This window comes from Ixodes scapularis, unplaced genomic scaffold (assembly GCF_016920785.2).
Source record: "Ixodes scapularis isolate PalLabHiFi unplaced genomic scaffold, ASM1692078v2 PGA_scaffold1__304_contigs__length_218370807, whole genome shotgun sequence".
Lineage (NCBI taxonomy): Eukaryota > Metazoa > Arthropoda > Arachnida > Ixodida > Ixodidae > Ixodes > Ixodes scapularis.
The window spans coordinates 140,774,874-140,789,799 of NW_024609846.1; the positions used below are offsets into that span (position 1 = coordinate 140,774,874).

At 48.6% G+C, this 14,926-nt stretch overlaps 1 long non-coding RNA gene across 1 annotated transcript; it reads right to left on the reverse strand.

The window, feature by feature from the left end:
• Positions 1 to 14,208: 14,208 nt before the first annotated feature.
• LOC115324788 lies at positions 14,209 to 14,597 on the reverse strand. Its single transcript, XR_005716045.3, has 4 exons — positions 14,567 to 14,597; positions 14,434 to 14,508; positions 14,301 to 14,375; positions 14,209 to 14,242 (listed from the first exon to the last, which is right to left on the reverse strand). It is a non-coding gene; the product is annotated as an uncharacterized LOC115324788 (long non-coding RNA).
• Between the last annotated feature and the right edge of the window lie 329 nt (positions 14,598 to 14,926).

Consider the following 14,926-nt stretch of genomic DNA (forward strand, 5'->3'; position numbering starts at 1 on the left):
AAGTACTTTGGATAATCGTCCCTACCGAGTTGCATTAGGTGAGTGTCTCGTGAGTGTTCGGCTTCACAGCTGGAGCGGGCGAGTTGCCGATAGTGTGGACTTTTCTCTTTATACAAGTGTGGCATGACCTCATATAGAGCCCGCATTCGTATCGGACCGTCCTGAAGTCTCTCTAGATCTGTTCGTCCAACCGTGCATCCCGAAAGTACTTTGGATAATCGTCCCTACCGAGTTGCATTAGGTGAGTGTCTCGTGAGTGTTCGGCTTCACAGCCGGAGCGGGCGAGTTGCCGATAGTGTGGACTTTTCTCTTTAGACAAGTGTGGCATGACCTCATATAGAGCCCGCATTCGTATCGGACCGTCCTGAAGTCGCTCTAGATCTGTTCGTCCAACCGTGCATCCCGAAAGTACTTTGGATAATCGTCCCTACCGAGTTGCATTAGGTGAGTGTCTTGTGAGTGTTCGGCTTCACAGCTGGAGCGGGCGAGTTGCCGATAGTATGGACTTTTCTCTTTAGACAAGTGTGGCATGACCTCATTTAGAGCCCGCATTCGTATCGGACCTTCCTGAAGTCGCTCTGGATCTGTTCGTCCAACCGTGCATCCCGAAAGTACTTTGGATAATCGTCCTTACCGAGTTGCATTAGCTGAGTGTCTCGTGAGTGTTCGGCTTCACAGCTGGAGCGGGCGAGTTGCCGATCGTGTGGACTTTTCTCTTTAGACAAGTGTGGCATGACCTCATTTAGAGCCCGCATTCGTATCGGACCGTCCTGAAGTCGCTCTAGATCTGTTCGTCCAACCGTGCATCCCGAAAGTACTTTGGATAATCGTCCCTACCGAGTTGCATTAGGTGAGTGTCTCGTGAGTGTTCGGCTTCACAGCTGGAGCGGGCGAGTTGCCGATCGTGTGGACTTTTCTCTTTAGACAAGTGTGGCATGACCTCATTTAGAGCCCGCATTCGTATCGGACCTTCCTGAAGTCGCTCTAGATCTGTTCGTCCAACCGTGCATCCCGAAAGTACTTTGGATAATCGTCCCTACCGAGTTGCATTAGGTGAGTGTCTCGTGAGTGTTCGGCTTCACAGCTGGAGCGGGCGAGTTGCCGATAGTGTGGACTTTTCTCTTTAGACAAGTGTGGCATGACCTCATTTAGAGCCCGCATTCGTATCGGACCTTCCTGAAGTCGCTCTAGATCTGTTCGTCCAACCGTGCATCCCGAAAGTACTTTGGATGATCGTCCCTACCGAGTTGCATTAGGTGAGTGTCTCGTGAGTGTTCGGCTTCACAGCTGGAGCGGGCGAGTTGCCGATAGTGTGGACTTTTCTCTTTAGACAAGTGTGGCATGACCTCATTTAGAGCCCGCATTCGTATCGGACCGTCCTGAAGTCGCTCTAGATCTGTTCGTCCAACCGTGCATCCCGAAAGTACTTTGGATAATAGTCCCTACCGAGTTGCATTAGGTGAGTGTCTCGTGAGTGTTCGGCTTCACAGCGTGAGCGGGCGAGTTGCCGATAGTGTGGACTTTTCTCTTTAGACAAGTGTGGCATGACCTCATATAGAGCCCGCATTCGTATCGGACCGTCCTGAAGTCGCTCTAGATCTGTTCGTCCAACCGTGCATCCCGAAAGTACTTTGGATAATCGTCCCTACCGAGTTGCATTAGGTGAGTGTCTCGTGAGTGTTCGGCTTCACAGCTGGAGCGGGCGAGTTGTCGATAGTGTGGACGTTTCTATTTAGACAAGTGTGGCATGACCTCATTTAGAGCCCGCATTCGTATCGGACCGTCCTGAAGTCGCTCTAGATCTGTTCGTCCAACCGTGCATCCCGAAAGTACTTTGGATAATCGTCCCTACCGAGTTGCATTAGGTGAGTGTCTCGTGAGTGTTCGGCTTCACAGCTGGAGCGGGCGAGTTGCCGATAGTGTGGACTTTTCTCTTTAGACAAGTGTGGCATGACCTCATTTAGAGCCCGCATTCGTATCGGACCGTCCTGAAGTCGCTCTAGATCTGTTCGTCCAACCGTGCATCCAGAAAGTACTTTGGATAATCGTCCCTACCGAGTTGCATTAGGTGAGTGTCTCGTGAGTGTTCGGCTTCACAGCTGGAGCGGGCGAGTTGCCGATAGTGTGGACTTTTCTCTTTAGACAAGTGTGGCATGACCTCATTTAGAGCCCGCATTCGTATCGGACCGTCCTGAAGTCGCTCTAGATCTGTTCGTCCAACCGTGCATCCCGAAAGTACTTTGGATAATAGTCCCTACCGAGTTGCATTAGGTGAGTGTCTCGTGAGTGTTCGGCTTCACAGCGTGAGCGGGCGAGTTGCCGATAGTGTGGACTTTTCTCTTTAGACAAGTGTGGCATGACCTCATATAGAGCCCGCATTCGTATCGGACCGTCCTGAAGTCGCTCTAGATCTGTTCGTCCAACCGTGCATCCCGAAAGTACTTTGGATAATCGTCCCTACCGAGTTGCATTAGGTGAGTGTCTCGTGAGTGTTCGGCTTCACAGCTGGAGCGGCGAGTTGCCGATAGTGTGGACTTTTCTTTTTAGACAAGTGTGGCATGACCTCGTATAGAGCCCGCATTCGTATCGGACCGTCCTGAAGTCGCTCTAGATCTGTTCGTCCAACCGTGCATCCCGAAAGTACTTTGGATAATTGTCCCTACCGAGTTGCATTAGGTGAGTGTCTCGTGAGTGTTCGGCTTCACAGCTGGAGCGGCGAGTTGCCGATAGTGTGGACTTTTCTTTTTAGACAAGTGTGGCATGACCTCGTATAGAGCCCGCATTCGTATCGGACCGTCCTGAAGTCGCTCTAGATCTGTTCGTCCAACCGTGCATCCCGAAAGTACTTTGGATAATTGTCCCTACCGAGTTGCATTAGGTGAGTGTCTCGTGAGTGTTCGGCTTCACAGCTGGAGCGGGCGAGTTGCCGATAGTGTGGACTTTTCTTTTTAGACAAGTGTGGCATGACCTCGTATTGAGCCCGCATTCGTATCGGACCGTCCTGAAGTCGCTCTAGATCTGTTCGTCCAACCGTGCATCCCGAAAGTACTTTGGATAATTGTCCCTACCGAGTTGCATTAGGTGAGTGTCTCGTGAGTGTTCGGCTTCACAGCTGGAGCGGGCGAGTTGCCGATAGTGTGGACTTTTCTTTTTAGACAAGTGTGGCATGACCTCGTATTGAGCCCGCATTCGTATCGGACCGTCCTGAAGTCGCTCTAGATCTGTTCGTCCAACCGTGCATCCCGAAAGTACTTTGGATAATTGTCCCTACCGAGTTGCATTAGGTGAGTGTCTCGTGAGTGTTCGGCTTCACAGCTGGAGCGGGCGAGTTGCCGATAGTGTGGACTTTTCTTTTTAGACAAGTGTGGCATGACCTCGTATTGAGCCCGCATTCGTATCGGACCGTCCTGAAGTCGCTCTAGATCTGTTCGTCCAACCGTGCATCCCGAAAGTACTTTGCATAATTGTCCCTACCGAGTTGCATTAGGTGACTGTCTCGTGAGTGTTCGGCTTCACAGCTGGAGCGGGCGAGTTGCCGATAGTGTGGACTTTTCTTTTTAGACAAGTGTGGCATGACCTCGTATTGAGCCCGCATTCGTATCGGACCGTCCTGAAGTCGCTCTAGATCTGTTCGTCCAACCGTGCATCCCGAAAGTACTTTGGATAATTGTCCCTACCGAGTTGCATTAGGTGAGTGTCTCGTGAGTGTTCGGCTTCACAGCTGGAGCGGGCGAGTTGCCGATAGTGTGGACTTTTCTTTTTAGACAAGTGTGGCATGACCTCGTATTGAGCCCGCATTCGTATCGGACCGTCCTGAAGTCGCTCTAGATCTGTTCGTCCAACCGTGCATCCCGAAAGTACTTTGGATAATTGTCCCTACCGAGTTGCATTAGGTGAGTGTCTCGTGAGTGTTCGGCTTCACAGCTGGAGCGGGCGAGTTGCCGATAGTGTGGACTTTTCTTTTTAGACAAGTGTGGCATGACCTCGTATTGATCCCGCATTCGTATCGGACCGTCCTGAAGTCGCTCTAGATCTGTTCGTCGAACCGTGCATCCCGAAAGTACTTTGGATAATTGTCCCTACCGAGTTGCATTAGGTGAGTGTCTCGTGAGTGTTCGGCTTCACAGCTGGACCGAGCGAGTTGCCGATAGTGTGGACTTTTCTCTTTAGACAAGTGTGGCATGACCTCGTATAGAGCCCGCATTCGTATCGGACCGTCCTGAAGTCGCTCTAGATCTGTTCGTCCAACCGTGCATCCCGAAAGTACTTTGGATAATTGTCCCTACCGAGTTGCATTAGGTGAGTGTCTCGTGAGTGTTCGGCTTCACAGCTGGAGCGGCGAGTTGCCGATAGTGTGGACTTTTCTCTTTAGACAAGTGTGGCATGACCTCGTATTGAGCCCGCATTCGTATCGGACCGTCCTGAAGTCGCTCTAGATCTGTTCGTCCAACCGTGCATCCCGAAAGTACTTTGGATAATTGTCCCTACCGAGTTGCATTAGGTGAGTGTCTCGTGAGTGTTCGGCTTCACAGCTGGACCGAGCGAGTTGCCGATAGTGTGGACTTTTCTCTTTAGACAAGTGTGGCATGACCTCGTATAGAGCCCGCATTCGTATCGGACCGTCCTGAAGTCGCTCTAGATCTGTTCGTCCAACCGTGCATCCCGAAAGTACTTTGCATAATTGTCCCTACCGAGTTGCATTAGGTGAGTGTCTCGTGAGTGTTCGGCTTCACGGCTGGAGCGGCGAGTTGCCGATAGTGTGGACTTTTCTCTTTAGACAAGTGTGGCATGACCTCGTATTGATCCCGCATTCGTATCGGACCGTCCTGAAGTCGCTCTAGATCTGTTCGTCGAACCGTGCATCCCGAAAGTACTTTGGATAATTGTCCCTACCGAGTTGCATTAGGTGAGTGTCTCGTGAGTGTTCGGCTTCACAGCTGGACCGAGCGAGTTGCCGATAGTGTGGACTTTTCTCTTTAGACAAGTGTGGCATGACCTCGTATAGAGCCCGCATTCGTATCGGACCGTCCTGAAGTCGCTCTAGATCTGTTCGTCCAACCGTGCTTCCCGAAAGTACTTTGGATAATTGTCCCTACCGAGTTGCATTAGGTGAGTGTCTCGTGAGTGTTCGGCTTCACAGCTGGACCGAGCGAGTTGCCGATAGTGTGGACTTTTCTCTTTAGACAAGTGTGGCATGACCTCGTATTGAGCCCGCATTCGTATCGGACCGTCCTGAAGTCGCTCTAGATCTGTTCGTCCAACCGTGCATCCCGAAAGTACTTTGGATAATTGTCCCTACCGAGTTGCATTAGGTGAGTGTCTCGTGAGTGTTCGGCTTCACAGCTGGAGCGGGCGAGTTGCCGATAGTGTGGACTTTTCTTTTTAGACAAGTGTGGCATGACCTCGTATAGAGCCCGCATTCGTATCGGACCGTCCTGAAGTCGCTCTAGATCTGTTCGTCGAACCGTGCATCCCGAAAGTACTTTGGATAATTGTCCCTACCGAGTTGCATTAGGTGAGTGTCTCGTGAGTGTTCGGCTTCACAGCTGGAGCGGGCGAGTTGCCGATAGTGTGGACTTTTCTTTTTAGACAAGTGTGGCATGACCTCGTATAGAGCCCGCATTCGTATCGGACCGTCCTGAAGTCGCTCTAGATCTGTTCGTCCAACCGTGCATCCCGAAAGTACTTTGCATAATTGTCCCTACCGAGTTGCATTAGGTGAGTGTCTCGTGAGTGTTCGGCTTCACAGCTGGAGCGGCGAGTTGCCGATAGTGTGGACTTTTCTTTTTAGACAAGTGTGGCATGACCTCGTATAGAGCCCGCATTCGTATCGGACCGTCCTGAAGTCGCTCTAGATCTGTTCGTCCAACCGTGCATCCCGAAAGTACTTTGCATAATTGTCCCTACCGAGTTGCATTAGGTGAGTGTCTCGTGAGTGTTCGGCTTCACAGCTGAAGCGAGCGAGTTGCCGATAGTGTGGACTTTTCTCTTTAGACAAGTGTGGCATGACCTCGTATAGAGCCCGCATTCGTATCGGACCGTCCTGAAATCGCTCTAGATCTGTTCGTCCAACCGTGCATCCCGAAAGTACTTTGGATAATTGTCCCTACCGAGTTGCATTAGGTGAGTGTCTCGTGAGTGTTCGGCTTCACAGCTGGAGCGGCGAGTTGCCGATAGTGTGGACTTTTCTCTTCAGACAAGTGTGGCATGACCTCATATAGAGCCCGCATTCGTATCGGACCGTCCTGAAGTCGCTCTAGATCTGTTCGTCCAACCGTGCATCCCGAAAGTACTTTGGATAATCGTCCCTACCGAGTTGCATTAGGTGAGTGTCTCGTGAGTGTTCGGCTTCACAGCTGGAGCGGGCGAGTTGCCGATAGTGTGGACTTTTCTCTTTATACAAGTGTGGCATGACCTCATATAGAGCCCGCATTCGTATCGGACCGTCCTGAAGTCTCTCTAGATCTGTTCGTCCAACCGTGCATCCCGAAAGTACTTTGGATAATCGTCCCTACCGAGTTGCATTAGGTGAGTGTCTCGTGAGTGTTCGGCTTCACAGCCGGAGCGGGCGAGTTGCCGATAGTGTGGACTTTTCTCTTTAGACAAGTGTGGCATGACCTCATATAGAGCCCGCATTCGTATCGGACCGTCCTGAAGTCGCTCTAGATCTGTTCGTCCAACCGTGCATCCCGAAAGTACTTTGGATAATCGTCCCTACCGAGTTGCATTAGGTGAGTGTCTTGTGAGTGTTCGGCTTCACAGCTGGAGCGGGCGAGTTGCCGATAGTATGGACTTTTCTCTTTAGACAAGTGTGGCATGACCTCATTTAGAGCCCGCATTCGTATCGGACCTTCCTGAAGTCGCTCTAGATTTGTTCGTCCAACCGTGCATCCCGAAAGTACTTTGGATAATCGTCCCTACCGAGTTGCATTAGGTGAGTGTCTCGTGAGTGTTCGGCTTCACAGCTGGAGCGGGCGAGTTGCCGATCGTGTGGACTTTTCTCTTTAGACAAGTGTGGCATGACCTCATTTAGAGCCCGCATTCGTATCGGACCGTCCTGAAGTCGCTCTAGATCTGTTCGTCCAACCGTGCATCCCGAAAGTACTTTGCAAAATTGTCCCTACCGAGTTGCATTAGGTGAGTGTCTCGTGAGTGTTCGGCTTCACAGCTGGAGCGAGCGAGTTGCCGATAGTGTGGACTTTTCTCTTTAGACAAGTGTGGCATGACCTCGTATAGAGCCCGCATTCGTATCGGACCGTCCTGAAATCGCTCTAGATCTGTTCGTCCAACCGTGCATCCCGAAAGTACTTTGGATAATTGTCCCTACCGAGTTGCATTAGGTGAGTGTCTCGTGAGTGTTCGGCTTCACAGCTGGAGCGGCGAGTTGCCGATAGTGTGGACTTTTCTCTTCAGACAAGTGTGGCATGACCTCATATAGAGCCCGCATTCGTATCGGACCGTCCTGAAGTCGCTCTAGATCTGTTCGTCCAACCGTGCATCCCGAAAGTACTTTGGATAATCGTCCCTACCGAGTTGCATTAGGTGAGTGTCTCGTGAGTGTTCGGCTTCACAGCTGGAGCGGGCGAGTTGCCGATAGTGTGGACTTTTCTCTTTATACAAGTGTGGCATGACCTCATATAGAGCCCGCATTCGTATCGGACCGTCCTGAAGTCTCTCTAGATCTGTTCGTCCAACCGTGCATCCCGAAAGTACTTTGGATAATCGTCCCTACCGAGTTGCATTAGGTGAGTGTCTCGTGAGTGTTCGGCTTCACAGCCGGAGCGGGCGAGTTGCCGATAGTGTGGACTTTTCTCTTTAGACAAGTGTGGCATGACCTCATATAGAGCCCGCATTCGTATCGGACCGTCCTGAAGTCGCTCTAGATCTGTTCGTCCAACCGTGCATCCCGAAAGTACTTTGGATAATCGTCCCTACCGAGTTGCATTAGGTGAGTGTCTTGTGAGTGTTCGGCTTCACAGCTGGAGCGGGCGAGTTGCCGATAGTATGGACTTTTCTCTTTAGACAAGTGTGGCATGACCTCATTTAGAGCCCGCATTCGTATCGGACCTTCCTGAAGTCGCTCTGGATCTGTTCGTCCAACCGTGCATCCCGAAAGTACTTTGGATAATCGTCCTTACCGAGTTGCATTAGCTGAGTGTCTCGTGAGTGTTCGGCTTCACAGCTGGAGCGGGCGAGTTGCCGATCGTGTGGACTTTTCTCTTTAGACAAGTGTGGCATGACCTCATTTAGAGCCCGCATTCGTATCGGACCGTCCTGAAGTCGCTCTAGATCTGTTCGTCCAACCGTGCATCCCGAAAGTACTTTGGATAATCGTCCCTACCGAGTTGCATTAGGTGAGTGTCTCGTGAGTGTTCGGCTTCACAGCTGGAGCGGGCGAGTTGCCGATCGTGTGGACTTTTCTCTTTAGACAAGTGTGGCATGACCTCATTTAGAGCCCGCATTCGTATCGGACCTTCCTGAAGTCGCTCTAGATCTGTTCGTCCAACCGTGCATCCCGAAAGTACTTTGGATAATCGTCCCTACCGAGTTGCATTAGGTGAGTGTCTCGTGAGTGTTCGGCTTCACAGCTGGAGCGGGCGAGTTGCCGATAGTGTGGACTTTTCTCTTTAGACAAGTGTGGCATGACCTCATTTAGAGCCCGCATTCGTATCGGACCTTCCTGAAGTCGCTCTAGATCTGTTCGTCCAACCGTGCATCCCGAAAGTACTTTGGATGATCGTCCCTACCGAGTTGCATTAGGTGAGTGTCTCGTGAGTGTTCGGCTTCACAGCTGGAGCGGGCGAGTTGCCGATAGTGTGGACTTTTCTCTTTAGACAAGTGTGGCATGACCTCATTTAGAGCCCGCATTCGTATCGGACCGTCCTGAAGTCGCTCTAGATCTGTTCGTCCAACCGTGCATCCCGAAAGTACTTTGGATAATAGTCCCTACCGAGTTGCATTAGGTGAGTGTCTCGTGAGTGTTCGGCTTCACAGCGTGAGCGGGCGAGTTGCCGATAGTGTGGACTTTTCTCTTTAGACAAGTGTGGCATGACCTCATATAGAGCCCGCATTCGTATCGGACCGTCCTGAAGTCGCTCTAGATCTGTTCGTCCAACCGTGCATCCCGAAAGTACTTTGGATAATCGTCCCTACCGAGTTGCATTAGGTGAGTGTCTCGTGAGTGTTCGGCTTCACAGCTGGAGCGGGCGAGTTGTCGATAGTGTGGACGTTTCTATTTAGACAAGTGTGGCATGACCTCATTTAGAGCCCGCATTCGTATCGGACCGTCCTGAAGTCGCTCTAGATCTGTTCGTCCAACCGTGCATCCCGAAAGTACTTTGGATAATCGTCCCTACCGAGTTGCATTAGGTGAGTGTCTCGTGAGTGTTCGGCTTCACAGCTGGAGCGGGCGAGTTGCCGATAGTGTGGACTTTTCTCTTTAGACAAGTGTGGCATGACCTCATTTAGAGCCCGCATTCGTATCGGACCGTCCTGAAGTCGCTCTAGATCTGTTCGTCCAACCGTGCATCCCGAAAGTACTTTGGATAATAGTCCCTACCGAGTTGCATTAGGTGAGTGTCTCGTGAGTGTTCGGCTTCACAGCGTGAGCGGGCGAGTTGCCGATAGTGGGGACTTTTCTCTTTAGACAAGTGTGGCATGACCTCATATAGAGCCCGCATTCGTATCGGACCGTCCTGAAGTCGCTCTAGATCTGTTCGTCCAACCGTGCATCCCGAAAGTACTTTGGATAATCGTCCCTACCGAGTTGCATTAGGTGAGTGTCTCGTGAGTGTTCGGCTTCACAGCTGGAGCGGGCGAGTTGTCGATAGTGTGGACGTTTCTATTTAGACAAGTGTGGCATGACCTCATTTAGAGCCCGCATTCGTATCGGACCGTCCTGAAGTCGCTCTAGATCTGTTCGTCCAACCGTGCATCCCGAATGTACTTCGGATAATCGTCCCTACCGAGTTGCATTAGGGGAGTGTCTCGTGAGTGTTCGCCTTCACAGGAATTGCGAGTAGTTTTGAATCATCATATAAAACCGCAATATTGCAATTTTATTCTCCACGATTTCAAATTATTGACTACATTTTAATACGTGTCCTGGGCGAGCTTTCGGGAGGGTTCGGCCTAAGGGCGCTAAAAACAATTTGCTGGCCTAGAAAGCAAGATACTATTTTCTCTCTAATTGGGGAAGTGTTGATGTGGATGATGCTAAGCTAGCACTTTTAAGCTGCATGCAGTACTAGTAATGATAAAAATCGGTACGTATTTCTGCGCATGCTGTAAAAATTAGCGACACCACGGGCCTTTCGCTACGGGGCCACGCGGTGCCGCTACTTTTCCGAGCGTATAATTTTCGTTATTTTATTTGATGAAACCGTTTTTAGAAATGAAAACTCCGTTTTCGTTTAGTTTTGTTACTCTGTAATTTTGTCAGAGTGTCTGTATCTTTTCTTTTATTCGTTCTTACTAAAAATATCCAGGTTTAATTACTATTTACGCTGCTTTTAGACTCCTGAGCCAGCGTCCTGGTGCAGACTTGGAAACTAGCGCTCGGTCTCAGCACCTAGATCTCGAGTCAAGCAATTGCTGGTTATTTCAGTAAAAGGGAATGAGGCAAAAATAATTCAAATGACACCCAGAGAGTAATACAAAATAAGCGAATGCGACATCAAAATCTCCTTGAAAATACAAGAGCACAGATGATGTTAAAAAGAGCAAAATCAAACTCAAAATTTTATTTATTTCACAAAACTGCCAGCCAAGTAAAAGGCCACGGCAGGAGCATTCACTACAAGAAGAACACAAAAGAGATCACAGAATGAGAAAAGAAGATAAATGACACAGAGACACACCATACAAAAACAAAATGCTTTCTTAAAGGGATACTACAACGAAATTTCGGCGCTCATTTTTTGGTCTATATGTGTTCAAAGAAGCAGCATCACATCAAAGATACTAATATCTTGTTAAAAAAGTCACGAAAAGGAATTTTAAAACGAATTAAATGATTAGCAAAGAGCACCTGGTGGATGTCACTAATGCCTCGCTTGTAATGCCCGTCTACGAACTTTGACAGCTTGTGACGGAGGTTGCCTCGCCTCCGGCCACGACGAGAGAAGAGGGGCAGGAGGAACTCCCCTCTTCCCGAGAATGCCTTTTGTGAGTCGCAGAAGTCGCTATTGTCCCCCTACAAGATTACAGAAGATTAACCCGTCACTCAAAATTCGTACAAAAGCAGCCACTTCGGTGTCTGGAACGACTAGGCCATCCTCTCGACGTCAGCCTCGCCGTAGGTTTGCTCGTACTGAGACGACCTACGTCACGATTGCGTTGGATGTCACGTGGTCTCCGCTGGGCCTTCTCTGAGCACTTGGCAGAGTGGGCCGTTTATAACAAAAAATACAGCCACCAGGCTCAAAGTACAAACATGCGATTGTCATTTACGGATATTGTGGATCATATTCAACCTATTTTTGAACACGACGGGAATATTTTAAATTTCGTTGAAGCATCCTTTCAACAGTTCACAAATGTGCGGGTAGCTTTACTGACAGCTGCAGTCACTTTTACATAAAATACTTCTAAAGGCCTTACACATTCTAATGCAGTTACTGGTACGGTACACCTGTAGACAATAAATTGTACAAACCACAAGGAATTAAACATCGAGCTGCTTGATGAGACGGGTCGGCAGATATCCGACTTCAGATACATACTTAAGATAAGGATGGCTCACCTTGTACATAGAGTAATATAGTAGAACGTAAAGAGTGGCCACTCCAATAGACCCAAGCGGCCCACTCGACTACCAGCGCTCCTAGCGGCCGCCGTGAAATGTTTCTCGACTTCCTGTTTGGATGCTTTCGGTTTCGTTTTTCAACATGGATAGAGTCACAGAATACTATTAGTCAAATGGATGGATAACTAATATTAGTGCTCCCAACGTTATTGTGCGGTAGCTTGCGCCACCTAGGTTGTCGGGACTAACTACAATTTTAAGGCCAGAATGAGCGGGTTGGTAAGAGATAATTAAACTTCAGGAAGAAAACGAGAAGGACGGACAGCCTGTCCAACAAACTTCCAACTATGGTTGTCCGTCCTTCTTGTTTTCTTCCTCAAGTTTAATTCCAATTTTAATTTTAGTTACGGTTGCTAATTTAGAATTTACTTGGGCGTTTGAGCTGTGCATTCAACAACTCAAAAGCACGGTTAAATTCATTTACAAATTCAGGACAGACAGGTAACGAGGTAACCATGTACAATCCCAATATGAAATATAAAACTATGTCACGGAACAGGAAAAACAGGACAACCAACAGAAGGCAGCAATTAACAAATATTAAAATTTTTATTTGGCCACGAAGATAACCATAAAAAATAGCTACTTTACATAAAAAATAAACAGAAGACTGTGAAAATTATTTTTGCACTTGTTTCAGGACGTGTTACAAAGAATATTTTTCAGAAAAACCTCATCAGCTTTTTTTGTAAAGGTTTGAGGGAGGAAACATCTAAAAGTTCACAACTGACACCAAAGCCGGGTGACCCAATACGAAGATCCATACCCATAAAGAAACATTCAACACGAACACACTAGAAAAAAACACACGTCAAGTGGTTTTGCAGACGCTAGTAAAGACTGGTCGACTGGTGGCCTGCAACCTGGTCATTACAAATTATATCTGGAAATGCTCGGCGTGCAGTGTGCACCGTTCTGTTAATTACCGTATTTTCCGGACTATAGTCCACACACAGGGTAGTGGTATAGTCTTCAGAGTCCACACAAATTTGTTTGTGTGCCCACACAAACATATTCTCCTAAGTAGCTCGCCGTGTAAAATGCCTGCCTTGTTAGCGCACAAAAACTTATAGTATCAATTATTAGGGCACAAAAAGACTCTTAGCATAACAAATCATTATTTAACAATCTGTTATCTACAAATTCCGTCGAATCTATCATAAGGAACAATCTTGCAAAAACAAATCCTTGTATATTCCACACCTGCAGATTCCCCCCACAAAATAAAATTGCAATTCAAAACATGGCTAGCCCGCGGCTCTTGTCCAAACAATGACTCTTCTTGCCTATGTACAAGCTGCACATCAAACTAAAGCAGCAATTGTGAACAGGACCAGGAAAGGCCCAATGACACCCAAGTTGCGTGACCAATGGACAGGACTATGCATAATAGAAAAATGACAACTCTCCCATCCAACATGGCCATACATAAAAAATACAAAGACAAATGATTTTGAAATTAGACATTCACCAATATAGCCCGGTGGCCTGCGACCCAGCCTTAAAAAAGTAATACCAAAAATGCTTGACACTCGGTTTGCACTGCACAAATAAAACTTTCTTCGCACCTGTAACACATATGTAATAAAATGCAAAATTAATGCTAAACGCATGTTTAGATTTATGCTACCCTTTAAACTTCACCAGTTGTGCCCCAGAAACGCAAGTTTGGAGCCTAACTCTGCCTGAATTCCGGTTAATAAAGCGTATATGCCAGCCGAGACCTCAGTTTCACATGACTTGACACCAGCTGGAATACCTCCTCAGTGACATGAGGGCGAATCATGGCGAGGGCTTCCGTAGCTGTCTGAGGCACCTTCTGCTCTTGCTTCCGCAGTCTTGTGGCGGCCTTCCTGTAGCTCGAGACCTTGGCTTGAAGACGCGTTATGACGTCCTTAGGTCTCACTGCTGACTTGCGGAAACTGGGCGTGGAAGCGCGTGAAATAGCTAGAACCAAGAAACAGAATATTAGCCAGCTGACGAACAATATATGTGGCCTTAGAGTTGAGCTTGTACACTCAACTCTGCATTATATTTATACAATGTGAAATATCAAAACCTTATATTTTTTTAGTCTTAAACTTTTACTTCATTAATGCCTGTTAACTAAGGATATTCAGAAGCAACACCAACTTTCCATTTGCACAGAAGAATCTTACTGATGAAAAGCATAGAGGCATCCATATAGGCAAAGAAAAGTAGACACTTACAAGCCTCGGCTGATTCAGAGCTGGCAGAGGAGAATGGTGTCACTGGGCTGAGGTCTGAAGGCGCGCCGTGCGAGGCACTGGCCTGCACGAGATCTGCAAGAAGTTGGTTATCGGAAACAAGTTGTTGCTTCAAACAGAGTCGCTTCCTCACCGTGAGCTGCCCTGGACAGGGTGACCGGCTAGCTGTCCGAAGGCGTGCCGTGCGACGTGCTGGCCTCAGCGAGATCTGCAAGAAGTTGGTTATCAGAAACAATTTGTTGCTTCAAATAGAGTCGCTTCCTCACCGTGAGGTGCCCTGGACAGGGTGACCGGCTAGCTGTCCGAAGGCGTGCCATACGACGTGCTGGCCTCCACGAGATCTGCAAGAATTTGGTTATCAGAAACAAGTTGTTGCTTCAAACAGAATCGCTTCCACACCAGGAGCTGCCCTGGACAGGGTGACCAGCTGGCTGTACGAAGGCGTGCCGTGCCAGGTGCTGGCCTCCGCGAGATCTGCAAGAAGTTTGTTATCAGAAACAAGTTGTTGCTTCAAACAGAGTTGCTTCCTCACCATGAGCTGCTCTGGACAGGGTGACCGGCTGGCTCTCCGACGGCGTGCTGTGCGAGGTGCTGGCATCCACGAGGTCTGCAAAAATTCGGCTATTAGAAACAAGATGAAGTCACCTGCAATTAACAAAATGTTGGACACGACAGCAGCAGTGTTGGGGGTGTAACACAGCAGTCAACACGTTCTGGACATTGAAACAAAACATTTTTAGATTATGGGAAGGTTCGGAGCTAATGAAGCTCCAAACCAATGATACTGAGACTAAGTGAACACACGCTATTGTGATGCAGATGCGCAAACATGACAGCATCGCCTAAACGTGACCATACCACTGATGCTAGATAGAAATAAGAGTAATGTCAG